The sequence below is a fragment of the Pongo abelii genome, chromosome 7, assembly GCF_028885655.2.
Source record: "Pongo abelii isolate AG06213 chromosome 7, NHGRI_mPonAbe1-v2.0_pri, whole genome shotgun sequence".
In the NCBI taxonomy this organism is placed as follows: Eukaryota; Metazoa; Chordata; class Mammalia; order Primates; family Hominidae; genus Pongo; species Pongo abelii.
The window spans coordinates 122,839,484-122,854,809 of NC_071992.2; positions in this window are offsets into that span (position 1 = coordinate 122,839,484).

Here is a 15,326-nt window from a genome sequence, read left to right on the forward strand (position 1 = left end):
GGTTACTTGGAACTATATCTCTGTCCTTAGGCAGACCTAGACTCAAAACTTTTCAGAAAATATGTAAAATTTTTTGTTGTTGTTCAATACTGATCATCTACAAGTAAACCCAATAGTATTGTTGCCAAGAAAGAATATATAATATTTAAAATCTCTATACTAATTTTAGCTTCTTTGTATGTGATCTAATTTTAATTTTCTGAGCCTAAATTTTCACTTACCTATAATCCACAGTAGCAGGTTTTCCAAAATCAATCTTTGATTTGTTGAATACAACATGTACTATGAAGGCTTTGTTCTTCTTTTATTCACGAGGTGAAATGGTATTTATTAAAGTGTTTTAAAAGATTTCAGATATTTTAAAGCTTTTGAAGAGCTTATGTATTTACTAATTATATCCTTTAAATCTCCATATTGGGCAAAGTTACAAATGAAGCAAAAGTAGGGAGTATAGCATACTACATTCTATTTACCCCAAGTCCCCATCACCCAGATTCATAAGCTAATGGCCAAAATTGTCTCATCTACCTACATACCCACCCTCTCTCTATTGTCAGATTCTATTGAAATAAACCCTAGAGAGCATATCATTCTTTTGATAAATATTTCAGCCCATCTTTCTAAAGATAAATCTATTTTAAAAAATATATCTATAATACCATAATCACATCTAAAATATAATATTTTCTTTTCTTTTATCTTTTTTTTTTTTTTTTTTTTTTTTTGAGACGGAGTCTCACTCTGTCACCCAGGCTGGAGTGCAGTGGCGTGATCTTGACTCACTGCAAGCTCCGCCTCCCGGGTTCACTCCATTCTCCTGCCTCAGCCTCCTGAGTAGCTGGGACTACAGGTGCCTGCCACCGCGCCTGGCTAATCTTTTGTATTTTTAGTAGAGACAGGGTTTCACCATGTTAGCCAGGATGGTCTCCATCTCCTGACCTTGTGATCCACCCGCCTTGGCCTCCCAAAGTGCTGGGATTACAGGCGTGAGCCACCGCACCCAGCCTAAAATATAATATTTTCTTAACATCATGATCAATAAGTCAGGGTCCAAATTTCACCAAATGAATCATATTTTTAACTTCAGAAAACTGTAGCTTTTTTTCCCAGGTGTCATTTCCAGAACGAATTGTCAATCTGTGTGGTCACCCATTAGATGGCCACTTTATGCCTAACAAGAACCTTTGGCAACCAAGTTGATCCACTCGGGGCATTCTCTGGGAATATTGAGTGCCAAGGCCCAGGAGAGCTGCCAGCTATGAGAAAAAGGGAAGAGGCATGTCCTGAAAATCCACATTCACCCATGAGACCCTGAATCAGTGCTAGTGGCTAAGTGTGAGAATCAAGTGAGCTTCCTCTTTCCTTGTTAGTAAGCTCAGTGATGCACAGGAGTGGGCAGGCCCAAATTCTAGATGAGGGAGACCTCATTGCCTACAGCCACCTCCACTGTTTCCCCACCCTCCCATGTTATGTATCCTGGGAGGAAGGGTGCAGGAGAGAGGCTGGCATTGGTATCTGTCATTCCAGAATGATCTTTCCAGTCAACCCTGGCAAGGAAGGCAGCGGAAACCCTTCAGTATGGAAGGGACATGCTGTCTCACTAACACTCTCCTCACCAACCTCCCTCTCCGGGTAAGGCTATGCCTTGAGAACAATGCTGATAGGTGGGCGCTCCTCACTGAGGCCCCTGCTCCAGCCTGCCTACTGGGAATGTTCCTGCAGGTAGTACCAGAATTAGGGAGGTGGGGTGGACCTACCTGTGCTGTGCAGTGTACATTACCAGTAAGCCCACTCTGAGAGAGGGGAGAGCGTTAACTGTAGCCTTTGGTGGGAACTGTGGAGAAATGGGGCACAGGGACAGTCACTGACTCCACCATTAGTGTCATCTCTAGGCTGCGTGGAGGAAAAGTGTGTCCAGAGCAGATTACCTCCTGGGGTTGCTTGAACACAGACAGGGTTGTTTTACAGCACTTGGAGGGTGGTGCTTTCCTAGTTCCCACTATAACAGGCTTAATGTGGCTACACCACATGGTTACCAAAGGGAAGAAGGACATCCACCCACCTCTCCAGCCTCATTGCTCAGGGCTCCCCGCCCCCGGGTCCTCTGCAACTCAGCCATGGACAGCTCCTACCACCTCCTCAAAAGCACGTAGCTCTCTTGACTCCTGGCCTTCATGCTTTTCTCTCTGTTTGGAACAGTTATTCTTTTCTTTGTCTAATTTTCACTCCTTCTCCAGGGCTCAATTTAAAGGGCCCTGGCTCCGGCAAACCCCTCCCAGAGGTGAGAGGCTGCTGCCCTTCACTCCCCTAAGGCCCTCTGTTGCCCTTCTGACACCTCACTGATGCTGCTGCCTGCTTGTTTGCATGTATTCTCTGTTGACTGTTAACACCTTGAAGGGCAGGAACCACCCTATATTGCTCACCATTTTAATTCCAGTGCCTGCTGCAGTATCGAACATGAGTGGATTCTTAATGAATATTTATTGAAAGAATGGTTTCAGTTTATAATATACAAAGGGAACAAGTGAGAGTTGAAATTTTGAGCCAACTTAAAAACATCAATAAGGGAACTAAATTATTAGGGATTGAATTACCTTAACTGAATTACCCCCCATCAAAAAAAAAAATATTGTCGAGAAGAGTAAGAGGAAGAGAACAGAGAGGATGATAGGCCCTTCCTCATCCCCTGCTAACCTGTGCAAACTGACAGAGTTATGTGCTCAGTCATAAAGTGGCTCCATCATAGAAGCGAGGACAAGCCCCCTGTCACCGATTCTCCTGGGGACAGTAGCAGGTTCCTCTGGGACTGGGGGCAGGGAAAGGTCATCTGGTGTCTTAGAACCCAGGACCCGGAAGCCCTCAATGACAGTCACTTCTTGGATGCTGTTAACTTAGTGTAGACCGCCCCAAAAGCATGAAGAGGCCATGTGAAGGGCTGCTAGTCTAACCTCTCATTTAAATCAGGGCTCTCACATGCACCTTTTTTTTTTTTTTTTGAGATAGAGTCTCGCTCCATCACCCAGGCTGGAGGCTGGAGTGCAGTGGCATGATCTCGGCTCATTGCAACCTCCACCTCCCAGGTTCAAGCAATTCTTCTGCCCTAGCCTCCCAAGTAGCTGGGACTACAGGCGCATGCCACCACGCCCAGCTAATTTTTGTAGTTTAGTAGAGACAGGGTTTCACCATGTTGGCCAGGCTGGTCTCGACTTCAGGTGATCCACCCGCCTCGGCCTCCCAAAGTGCTGGGATTATAGGCATGAGCCACCACGCCTGACCACCATTTTTAATAAATGATGATGCAGCCCCTTCTGGAAACTGATTCACAACAGAATTCAGTCCGTTGTTAAGCAATTTTTATTCAACAACACGGGCAAAAATGCTTTTTGGTATTTTGTTCTGAAACCTGATTTTCTAAAACTTCCATTCATGGGCCCTAGTTCTGGAAAAATACATAAGGACTTATTCCCCCTTAATGTAATAGATCTTGAAATGTACTTTACAGAAATTCCAATTTTGAAAAGTCTCAATCCCACAAAAGAGATCCAGACAAATTTATTATTGGTCTGAAAAAATAGTCACCCAGATCTTTAGCTGTTTTGCTATAGACTCAAACCTTGGATCATTTGCTCCATTAATGTATTAATTTGGTTAATATGATTGTGATGATAGATTACATTTTGCTCTAGGTTGAATTTTTCCTTTTCAAATTTTTCCTTTTCAAATTTCAAATTCAGTTGAATTCATGTGCTGACTTATTTACAGGTTACAACAACTAACTCAGTTGCTTTGTTTAGTTCCTAAATCATTTCCCTATTTTTAGATCATTACCGTGTTTGAGAAGAATAGAGAACCTTTGATTTCCTAGGCATGTGGCAGCTTGAGGTGCCAGCATTTAGGGCTATTGTAGCTAAATCTCATTCATGGAATGAAAGTATGTGGCTGGTTGTAGTTGTGACATTGAATTCAATTGTTTTTGTTCTTTCCTAGGAAGAGATTCCACCTAATAGTTTTAGTCTAAGTTAATTTAGCTATGTTGGAGGCCTCCACCCCTCTCAGTAGGTTGCTCTATGATGACACCCCCCACTGTCTACTGGCCTCTGCTGTGTAACTTGAAGCCACCTGCAGTTGGTTGTGTTGGTGTGTAATATCCTAAGAAGTCATGCCATGTCCTTACAAGTGAAACCACAGTGCCTAGCTTCATTTAAAGCCATTCCAGGTCACTTTGCCAGGAAAGATGATTGACTCATGGAAAGAAAGCTTGTATTAAAAGTGGAGGAAAGCACAGAGAATTTATTCAAGAAGGTCTTGATACCTAAATCACTTGGAAATGGATATTTACATCCCTGATTCTGTTTGTTTCACGTACCAGAAATGTAAAGACCTTTGGGATTGACACGTATCCTCCCAGTGTTTACTTCTCAACTAAGCATTTCATATCCTGAAATATCCTAGTTATTTTTATAAGACAGCTTCCTTGCTTTTCTCCAAGAGATTTTTGGGATAGAACAGTGGTTCTCAACCACAGGTGATTTTTCCCCCCAGGGGACATTTGGCAATATTTGGAGATATTTTTGGTTGTCACAGGTGAAGGGTTGCTACTGGCATCAGGTGGGTAGAGGTCAGGAATTCTGCTGAAAATCCTACAATGAGGAGGACAGTATCCCCACCTCCAACAAAAAACTGTCCAGTCCAAAATGTCAATAGTGCCAAGGTTTAAAAATCCTAGGTTAGAGAATCTATTTCTAATTGATTTAAATATTTTCTCTATTGACTTCAACCTTATTTACCGATTTAGATGATTTTCTTGAGTTTGATAATGACTGGGGTTAGGAAAGAGCAGCTGCTTATCAAAACCCACTAAACCACATCCAAGATGAACTCATATTACAAGGATATTTCTGGGTAAGACTTGCTCCTCCATGCCTTCTGCACTCTTTATGTAAAGAGACTGAAAGGGAATAGGTTTTAGTTTTCTGTTGCTGCCATATCAAATTGCCACAAATTCAGGAGCTTAAAGCAACACAAATTTTTTATCTTACAGTTCTGCAGGTCAGATGCCTGGTACAGATTTCACTGGGCTAAAATCAGGGTGTTGGCAATGTAGAATTCATTATGGATGCTCTGGGGAAATATTCATTTCCTTGCCCTTTTCTACTTCTCTAGGCGCCAGCATTCCTTGGCTTGTGGCCCCTTTCTCCATAGTCAGTAATGTACACCTCTCTGATCTTTCTTCTATAGTCATATCTTCCTCACAGCCAGGAAGAGCTTTCTGCTTTTAAGGATGCTTGTGATTGCATTGGGCCCACCCAGATAACCCAGGATAACTTCCCCATTTCATGGTCTCTAACTTAATCATATTTGCAAAGTACCTTTCGCCATGTAAGGTAACATATATATTCATAGGTTGCAGGGATTAGGATATAGATACTTTTGGGAGCCATTATGTTGCCTATTACAAAATAAGACTAATTTTGGCACCACCTAACTTCCATTGGGCTACTGATGTCCTATAAACTGGGACAAACTAAAGAACAGAGGCTTTAGGGGATGTGCTGATATCACATATCATAGAAAATTCTTGGGAGCAGCTCAACTGCAGCCTTGTACATGGAGTAAGTTTGCCTCTAATGGAAGTGGATATTTCAATTGTCTATCATTTTGGAAAGAAGTCATTCCTGGATGAGTCTTAGAAAGGGTGAGGAAAACACCTTTCTTTTCTCTCCAAGCCTGGGTTAATTTAGCCTAGATCTGGAGTGAAAGGAACCAAGAACACATATAGATGTTGGGGGTAGGATAAACCCCTGGGCCTGAGCAAGTGGCCTGGGATAGAAGACACGGTGTCAACTCACTTTGTAAGAGACCTAGAAGAGGGTGGAGACTGTGCAATATCTTGGAAAAGTCTTAGTTTTTCAAAAAGTATCTTGTTTCTGCAATGCTGTCAGAAATGGAAGGAAATAGCTTCTGCTCTACTTGAAGATGGCTCCCCTAGAATGGGAAGATGCAATCTACAGAGTCCAGAATCACATGGCTGCTGAAGGGGGTCTGGGAAAGGCAATGGTTAATTTTATATGTCAACTTGACTGGGTTAAGGGATGCCCAGATAGCTTGTAAAACATTTTTTCTGGGTGTACCAGTGAGGCTATCTCCAGAAGAGATTGGCATTTGAATTTGTAGACTGAGTAAAGAAGCTTCACTTTTGCCAATGTGCACAAGCATCATCCAATCCTTTGAGGACCCAAAATGGTAAAAAAGGCAGAGGAGGGGCAAATTTGCTCTCTCTTCTTGAGTTGGGAAATCCATCTTCTGCCCACAGACATTAGAGCTCCTGGTTCTCAGGCCTTCAGCCTCAGACTGAATTACACCACTGGCTTTCCTGGTTCTCCAGCTTGAAGATAGCATATGGCAACATGTCCTAGTCTCCATAATTTTGTGAGCCAATTCCCCTAGTAAATCTCCTCTTACATATCTCTATATTTCCTTTTTGAGATGGGGTCTTGCTCTGTCGCCCAGGCTGGAGTGCAGTGGCGTGATCTCAGCTCACTGCAAGCTCTGCCTCCCGGGGTTCACGCCATTCTCCTGCCTCAGCCTCCCGAGTAGCTGGGACTACAGGTGCCCACCACTACGCCCAGCTAATTTTTTATATTTTTAGTAGAGATGGGGTTTCACCATGTTAGCCAGGATGGTCTCGATCTCCTGACCTCGTGATCCGCCCGCCTCGGCCTCCCAAAGTGCTGGGATTACAGGCGTGAGCCACCATGCCTGGTCACATATCTCTGTATTTCTTATTGGTTTTGTTTTTCTGGAGAACCCTGACTAGTACAGGGAACACATCAGAAACTGAGATATTCAGAAACTGTTAGAAGAAGAAAACCTGACGAAAGACTGAACATTAGAAGGATAAAAAGTTCCAACTGTTGTGATTTGTGTGTTAAAGGAAAGTGGGACCTCACGGATTGTGAAGTCTGGGCTATTTATGTAATGTACCAAGATCTGTTTTATAGTAATCAGTACAAGTATGAGATTTGAGAGCATTTTGGTAATAAATATGACATTCCTGATTCACAGAAAACTCTCCTAAATCACAAGATTTTACAAGGTGATGCTGCAGGGATTGCTCTGTTTTTCTTTTGAAGGTATTGGCTGGGGTGGACCTTGTGGAAAATACTTTGGACTGCTCATGAGGAGACTGGGTTGTGAGTCCCCTGTTTCCCCTTTGCACATTGTACCTGAATGAACTCATCTACTTCTGGATTTATCCGTCATCATACCTGGATGATTCTTAGTGTAATACTTCAACCTTCACCTCCCAGTTGGAAAACTATAGCCCCTAACCTCAAGGAACTCAGACTTGTTTATATCTCCTTTGTACCCTCAGTCCTCAGCATAGTGCCTGGAAATATCACTAAATGATTTTTTGCTAAATAACTATATCAAGTATATGACTCTCAATAACTGGCTGTGTAAACTTGGTGAATTCACTTTATTGAGACCCAGGTTCCTCATCCAAAATGAGGGGCTTAGAAATCTTAATTCTAAGGTAATTTCTGTCTCTAACATTCTATAATCTTTTCAGTGTGTGAAGTGTCACTTCATCCCGTGATGGTTTTACACACTCTCTTTATTGTTTGACAAAGTAGAAAAAGCATTAATTGTCTTCCAGTAAAGTGTCAGATGTTTCACCTGACAGGTAACCAGGCTCAGGGTAGATGACTCTTGTGTAGATTTGGCTTCTTTTGTTCCAATCAGCTCATGCTATGTTTACACAACATTAAGTGCAATGGAAATTAATTTCACCCTGGATGCCTTGCCATACAGAATCAAAGGAAGCAGTTTTTGGGTGCTGCGTCAGACAAGGGTTTGGGCAAAATGAGGAACAAGATGAGACACTGATCTTTTACCCTTTTGTTCTACCTTGCTGTCTCCTTAGGCTTCTCGGTCAGGGACATATATCTGGTCCCAGGGAGTCCATTCCCCTCGCCTGAACTCCCTTTACTCTGCTGAGGCTGTGTGGTGAAAGGTTTCTTAATTGCATTTTCCTCCAGGGACCAGGCAGCTGTCTTTCCTCCAATGCACATGTAGCTTTCTTCTGAGCTTTGGCATGTGGGTGATGTCAGAAATATACTGGTTTACAAATGCCAACACCCAAGGCCACCAAGGGGTGCAGAATTCACCTGCCAGAGTGTTTGACACTTGTGTCAGGAAAAGGCAACAGCTGAGAAAAGCCCTGTGAGAAATACTTTCTCACATAGGTGGGAAAGCCTGTCTAGAATTGTAAATCAATTTGAGGTCTACTTCTTCCAGTGACTTCTCCCAAGGGTGGAGAAAATGGGAAACTCCTCTAGCTCATTTGGTGATTGTGTGGAGAATGATAGCCTACCAATGATGCAGCAGTAAATTTTCACCGTGGGGTACAAGACTCTGATTTCCCTACCTGAGAGGTTTGATTAAGAGTGGGACACCAATTTCTTCTAAATGTAGATTTTTGTGTGCAGTTGCCTCTTTTTTTTTTTTTTTTTTTTTTTTTTTTTGACAGAGTCTTGCTCTGTCACCCAGGCTGGAGTGCAGTGGTGCCATCTTGGCTCACTGCAAGCTCTGCCTCCCAGGTTCACGCCATTCTCCTGCCTCAGCCTCCCGAGTAGCTGGGACCACAGGCGCCCACCACCATGCCCAGCTGATTTTTGTATTTTTAGTAGAGATGGGGTTTCACCGTGTTGGCCAGGATGGTCTCAATCTCCTGACCTCATGATCTGCCCGCCTCGGCCTCCCAAAGTGCTGGGATTACAGGCATGAGCCACTGCGCCCAGCCCACAGTCACCTCTTTGTATATAATATTAAAGATCACAAGCTTTGGGCATGGCCAGAGAGACCAACTCTTTTATTTAGACCAACCATAGCAATAGTATTCAAATGTCTTTCCTTCAGCTCTGCCTTCTTGAAGGTCTTAGAGAACATTTCATTTTATTCGTGATGGTATCCAGCTTCCTTTGGATACTAATAGGAAGTAGGTTATACATGTTGCTGATAAACAGAAAGCCTTCTGGTTTTAAACTTAGTAACGAATTAAAGCAAGGTAGGTGGACACAGCTCTTTGTCCAGGATTTAGTCACTCAGAGGTGGTGGGCCCAGCATCTACATTGATACAAAGAGAATGTGTGTATCAGCATGTCATTGGTAAGGAAGTCTTCTACCCAGGAAGTCAGGCTTGTTAAACCTGGAGACCTGCCAGAGTGACCCCAATGAACCTGAAAGTCTATGTGTAACGTGTTTGAACTCAGGGACTCATATAGGCCTATTTAAGTAGTAGTTTTACATTTAAAAAAATACAATCCAGACACTTAAAAGGAATGTAGAAAAAAATTCAAGTATTTGAGCTACTTTGAGAATATTAATAGGAATGAATAAGTGATATGGGAGTGCTGAGAAGGGAAGAGTGTGGTCCTTCTAAATGATATGGAATTGGGGAAGGGAAGTGCTGGGTAGAGGAGGGCGTGGTCCCTGGCTAGGGCTCTACCCTCACGGACCTAGGTGAGGACAGGCACTTCTGCCTTCATGCCCAAATGTTGCATTTTCCAAGACCACCCTGGCCTGCCACGCCCCCATCCTGGGCCTATAAAAACCCAAGACCCTAGCACAGCAGAGACAGAAGAAGCTGCTGGATGGCCAGAGGAACACATTGGCAGCAGAAGAACAGAAGCAACTGGACGTTGTGAAGGTGTCAAGATGAGCATGAGGCAGAAGAGTGCACTGACAGCCACCAGCAGGCCGGCAGGCCACTGACTGGTGCAACAACGTGGAGTTTGGTTGGGGCAGTCGGAGGAGAGCCTGGGCTGCTCAGCAGTCTGACTCCAGGGGAAACCGTCTCCCTTCTGGCTCCCCCATCTGCTGAGAGCTACTTCTGCTCTATATAACCTTGCTCTCATTCTCCAAGTCCATGTGTGATCTGATGGCAAGAAACCCAGGGATACAGAAAGCCCTCTGTCCTTGTGACAAGGTAGAGGGTCTAATTGAGCTGGTTAACACAAGCCTCCTATGGAGAGCAAAATAAAAAGAGCAAAACTAAAAGAGCACCCTGTAATGCATGTCCACTGGGGCTTCAGGAGCAGTAAACATTCAACCCTAGACACTGTGGTGGGGTCAGAGCCCCACAGCCTGCCCATCTGTATGCTCTCCTAGAGGTTTAAGCAGCGGGGCACTGAAGAAGCAAGCCACACCCGCATTGTGTGCCCTGAAAGGGGGACAACAGAACTTTTCCTGTTTCAATAGTATACAGTAATACTTATGAAAATGCTGATTCTTTTCAATTATCTACCTTCTCCAATCTCTCCCAATAGTCTCACTTCCCAGTCTAGAAGATTCCACATTCTTGGCAATAATCATCTTCCTGTAGGCCCAAAGGAGAAAGCTGCTTCTCACCAGAGCGTGCATTCCACACTGAACTCACTATGAAATATACGTGGGGAAAAGTAAAATTGACCTGGGCTGTGCCATCATTTCTTCAGTTTCAGGACACTGTTGCACCATTATTTCTCTGATTGCTATCATAGAAATCTAGGTAAATGAAACTTTAGAAGTTTGTTTGCTTACTTTATGCCAATTAATGTGTTAGGCCAATGGTCCTTAAATTGTTTTAGGAGATACAGTGCTCAAATTTTATGGTACTTTTCAGATCGCCATGAAAAAAAGCACTAGTTAATTCTATCATATGTATTAAGAGCATACTTTAATTTGTAGCATAAAATCACAATCTTGGGCATACATGTCCATGAAATAAAGTCACCAAACCAACATGGTTAACTTCTTCCTAGGTTTCCTTCTTTAATATTGATTGCCATTGAGTCCCTTATTTTTCATGCTTTATCACTTGAGAGCAGAAGTATGGAGTGGATGCCAAAAATGTAATACAAATATATGAGACAAATGAAATTAACAACATATCACCCTTTATTTTTTCTTGCAAATTGGGGAAAACTACCAGTATTTTATTTTAAGGTGATACAATGCCTTTTGTCCAACTTGAATTATTGAAATATATCAATTTCTTTCTTTCTTTCTTTTTTCCTTCCTTTCTTTCTTCCTTCCTTTCTTTCTCTCTCTTTCTTCCTTTCTTCCCTTCTTTTCCTTTCCCTTCTCTTCCCTTCCCTTCCCTACCCTTCCCTTCCCTCCACTCCCCTCTTCTCCCCTTCCCTTCCTTTTCTCTCTCTCCTTCTCTCTCTCTCTTTTCTTTCTTTTTCTTTCCTCGTTCTATTGCCTAGGCTGGGGTGCAGGGGTGTGATCTCGGCTCACTGCAACCTCCACCTCTGCTAACTGCAACCTCTGCCTCCCGGGTTCAAGCGATTCTCCTGCCTCAGCCCCATGAGGAGCTGGAATTACAGACAGGCACCACCATGCTCAGCTTATTTATTTATTTATTTATTTTTGAGACAGAGTCTCCCTCTGCTGCCCACTGCACTCTGGAGTGCAGTGGCATGATCTCGGCTCACAGCAACCTCTGCCTCCTGGGTTCAAGCCCTTCTCCTGTCTCAGCCTCCCAAGTAGCTCGGATTACAAGCATCCACCACCACACCTGGATAATTTTTGTATTTTTAGCAGAGATGGGGTTTCACCATGTTTGCCAGGCTAGTCTTGAACTCCTGACTTCAAGTGATCTTCCCACCTCGGCTTCCCAAAGTGCTGGGATTACAGCTGTAATCCCAGCCACTGTGCCTGGCCTTGAAGTATATTTGAATTTCATAGGAGACTACTTTAATAATCTTTGTGTTGGGTTCTGTCGAGGAGTGCAAAAGAAGCTTCTATTCATAAGGATGGGCATAGGAACCCCTTATTCCTCTAAGCTTATGTTTTTCTTTGTCTCACCTACTTCTTATTTACAGTTTTGGCCTGGTTTTCATTTTTTTATGTTTTTTCAATCCTCGTTATTCAACATACACTTTTAGTCTGCATTTTACATATGTACTCTGTAACTTTTCTTATCTTTAATTATACCCTCTTGGATATTTCTCTCTCTTCCTTGCCTTCTGCGGCATTAGTTTTTACAGATTCTCATCCTACATCTCTATCTGTCCTGATGACTCCTTGTTCTTGTTCTGTCTCCTAGGGGTCATCAGCTGCTCCAAAGCTGACCATGCTTCGTATGATCAATCCTATTCATTTTGACATTTTCTCTATAACCTCTGTGGTGATGCTTTGTAATTCTCCATCTAAGTTTGAACCATTCTTTTAACTCTCAGACTTTGTGTCTACTGTCTCTAGTTGACCACCTCCCACACATTGCAATTATTTTATTAATAAAAATAGTAAGTATTTCTTGAGAACTGACAACATGACAGTAATGGCATAAGTTCCCTGCCCTCAAGTTGTTCATGATTTCACATTGGAGACAATTTTTTTTGACTGTCCTTCCTAGAATGTAAATCTTCGGATGTAGAAATTATCTTCGTTTTGTTACGTGTCCTGATTCTACCAGTAATTGGCATGTTGAGGTGTTCAAAAAATGTTCACAAAATTAGCCAATGAATCATAGACAAATTGAGGGCAAAAGGAGCCTTATTGTAGCCAGAGTTGGTTCCTTCTGGTGGGTTCTTGGTCTCGCTGACTTCAAGAATGAAGCCGTGGACCTTCATGGTGAGTGTTACAGCTCTTAAAGGTGGCACAGATCCAAAGAGTGAGCAGCAGCAAGATTTATTGTGAAGAGCGAAAGAACAAAGCTTCCACAGTGTGCAAGTGGACCCCAGCAGGTTGCCACTGCTGGCGGGGGTGGCCAGCTTTTATTCCCTTATTTGTCCCTGCCCACATCCTGCTGATTGGTCCATTTTACAGGGTGTGGATTGGTCCATTTTACAGAGTGCTGATTGGCCCATTTTACAGAGTGCTGATTGGTGCATTTACAATCCTTTAGCTAGACACAGAGCACTGATTGGTGTGTTTTTACAGAGGGCCGATTGGTGCATTTACAATCCTTCACCTAGACACAGAGTGCTGATTGGTGTGTTTTTACAGAGTGCTGATTGGTGCAATTACAATCCTTTAGCTAGACACAGAGCGCTGACTGGTGGATTTTTACAGAGTGCTTATTGGCGCATTTACAATCCTTTAGCTAGACACAGAGCGCTGATTGGTGTGTTTCCAATCCTCTAGCTAGACAGAAAAGTTCTCCAAGTCCCCACTCGACCCAGGAAGTCCAGCTGGCTTCACCTCTCATTACCTTTGACTCATTGCTCCAATTAGATATTTAATTCTCCTGTAAAATGTCTCAACAATTGGTCACCCAGGTTCTGTTGGCACTAGAGGGTTATTGTTTGTCATTGGTGTTCATAGACTTGATCCAAAATGACTTTCCTAGGTTTCTTCTTTCATAATGAAAAAGAAAGAAGCGAATACTGAACCAAGAAAAGCCTAGAGAAAATCCCAGGATATGTGAACAGAGGTCGAAAGAGATGACCATTATGCAATGAGGAAGTCATATAAACAGGTTAGAAGAAGGAACTGAACTATTCACCTCATGTAGCACCCATTCAAAACAGAGGGTCAATAGCTACAGCTGTTTCAGTTTTGCCAATTTTGCCCTCCAAATTAGACACGTGCCTTCCATTGACTTTAATAGGAGACATGTGTGTGCAGTTGATGGCAGTACTTATTGCTAAGGAAGCAAAGTGCTGAGTTCCTGCCACCCACCCACATCTGTGGCTTTAATAACCCACAAGCAAATGAAAAGCAAACATACTGCTGGCATATTAGGAAACCATGGGACTTTAACAAAACCAACTAGAAAAAAAAAAAAACATACTCTGGTGTGGAGACTGTGCTGGTGGGCTCCACAAAAGACCAGGACCTCAACTCACTATCCATGGGCCACTTTGCTCTTCCATCAGTGGGGTATTTGGTTGGAGTATTATGGAGGATATTTATGAGACCCTCAGATGAGGGAATAAAGTATGACACTCATGGTAATAATGAGAGTCGTCAATTTGTTTCTTGAACAAATGCTTTTTTTGAGCCTAAAGAAGTTGTCAGCTAGGATACGTTAACCTTTCCAATAGTACCAGGTTTGAGACTTAAAAAACTATTTCCATAAATACAGTAAAGTGTATCTGTTGGATCATTCTTTATGATATACCTAAATTGGATAGCAGTCGTGGTTAGCAATAGTGGACTTGAAAATAAAGATAAATAGTGAATTTGACAAATAAATTATACAATGAAATACCATTTGCAGAAATTAATGTGCGAGAGTTAAGACAGTAAAGACTAGTATAGACCTTTTCACAAGATACAACCTACCACTAACTGAAAGAAGAAAAGCTTCAGAACGATACACACATTGACCTTTGTTTAACAGATTGAGAATTCACTGAAAACACCTCTCTTAAAAGTTTGGTAGGTGTGTCCATTTTAGTCCTGATAAGGTTAATTATCTTGTCAATTCAGTGTCTCAGAATTTAGATTCGGGGCAATGGGGCCTAAGGAGAGCTCTGCGCATTAGACCAGTGATTAGCTTCATATTTTCCAGTTCCACCTTTGTCTCCAGATAGCTGAAAAATGCTATCTTATCTGTCCCTTGTTGCCAACCTGCAGACCAATGATTGGCTTTTTTCGTTGGGGTTATCTGCTATGTAGACAGGGAGCTCATAGGTCCGGGTGCTTAAAAGAAGCCCCAGGGAGGATGGTGTTGACTCTTCCTCCTGGGAGTGTCTGTCTTATCTCCAGTTCCGCTTTTAGCCTCAATTCTAACTTCAATATGGGGCAAAGAATTCAGTATCTCTAGCCCTGCTATAAAAAGACAAACAGGTTCTAAAACATCTTCAATTACTTGTGGACAGGAAAAGTCTTTCTTAGCAAAGTGTTACTGATTTCCTTCTCTGTCTCCAGATAGGCTAGCATGCATATAAGTTCTTCATAAACAAAGTCTCTCTCTTGCTGGACTTCAGTGAAGGCTGCAAGGAGTAATCAATGTATTCCTACATTCTAGAGTTTTTCTGACAAGTTTTCTAGCATTCTAGCCTTGTTAGGCACATTATCTGTATCCCGAGGTACGATAAGTGACAGGTCAAGCACCTTGTAACAAACATTTCCAAATCCTTAACTTAGTAAGGATATGGGTATTTTTACTGCCATCTACCATATCACAGCTCAGCCAATTCCACATTTTATGGATTTATTTATAACACCTTATTTCCAAGTGCTGGTTTCTGTATTAGATGTAACTCTTTCAGTGTCAAGTAGTAGAAACCAAACTCAGTCTACTTTAAAATAGTTCATTGTCTTCTATATGTATAACACAGGATAGCTTTTCTGGAAGCACAACTGGATTCCATCAAAAGCTAAGTAGG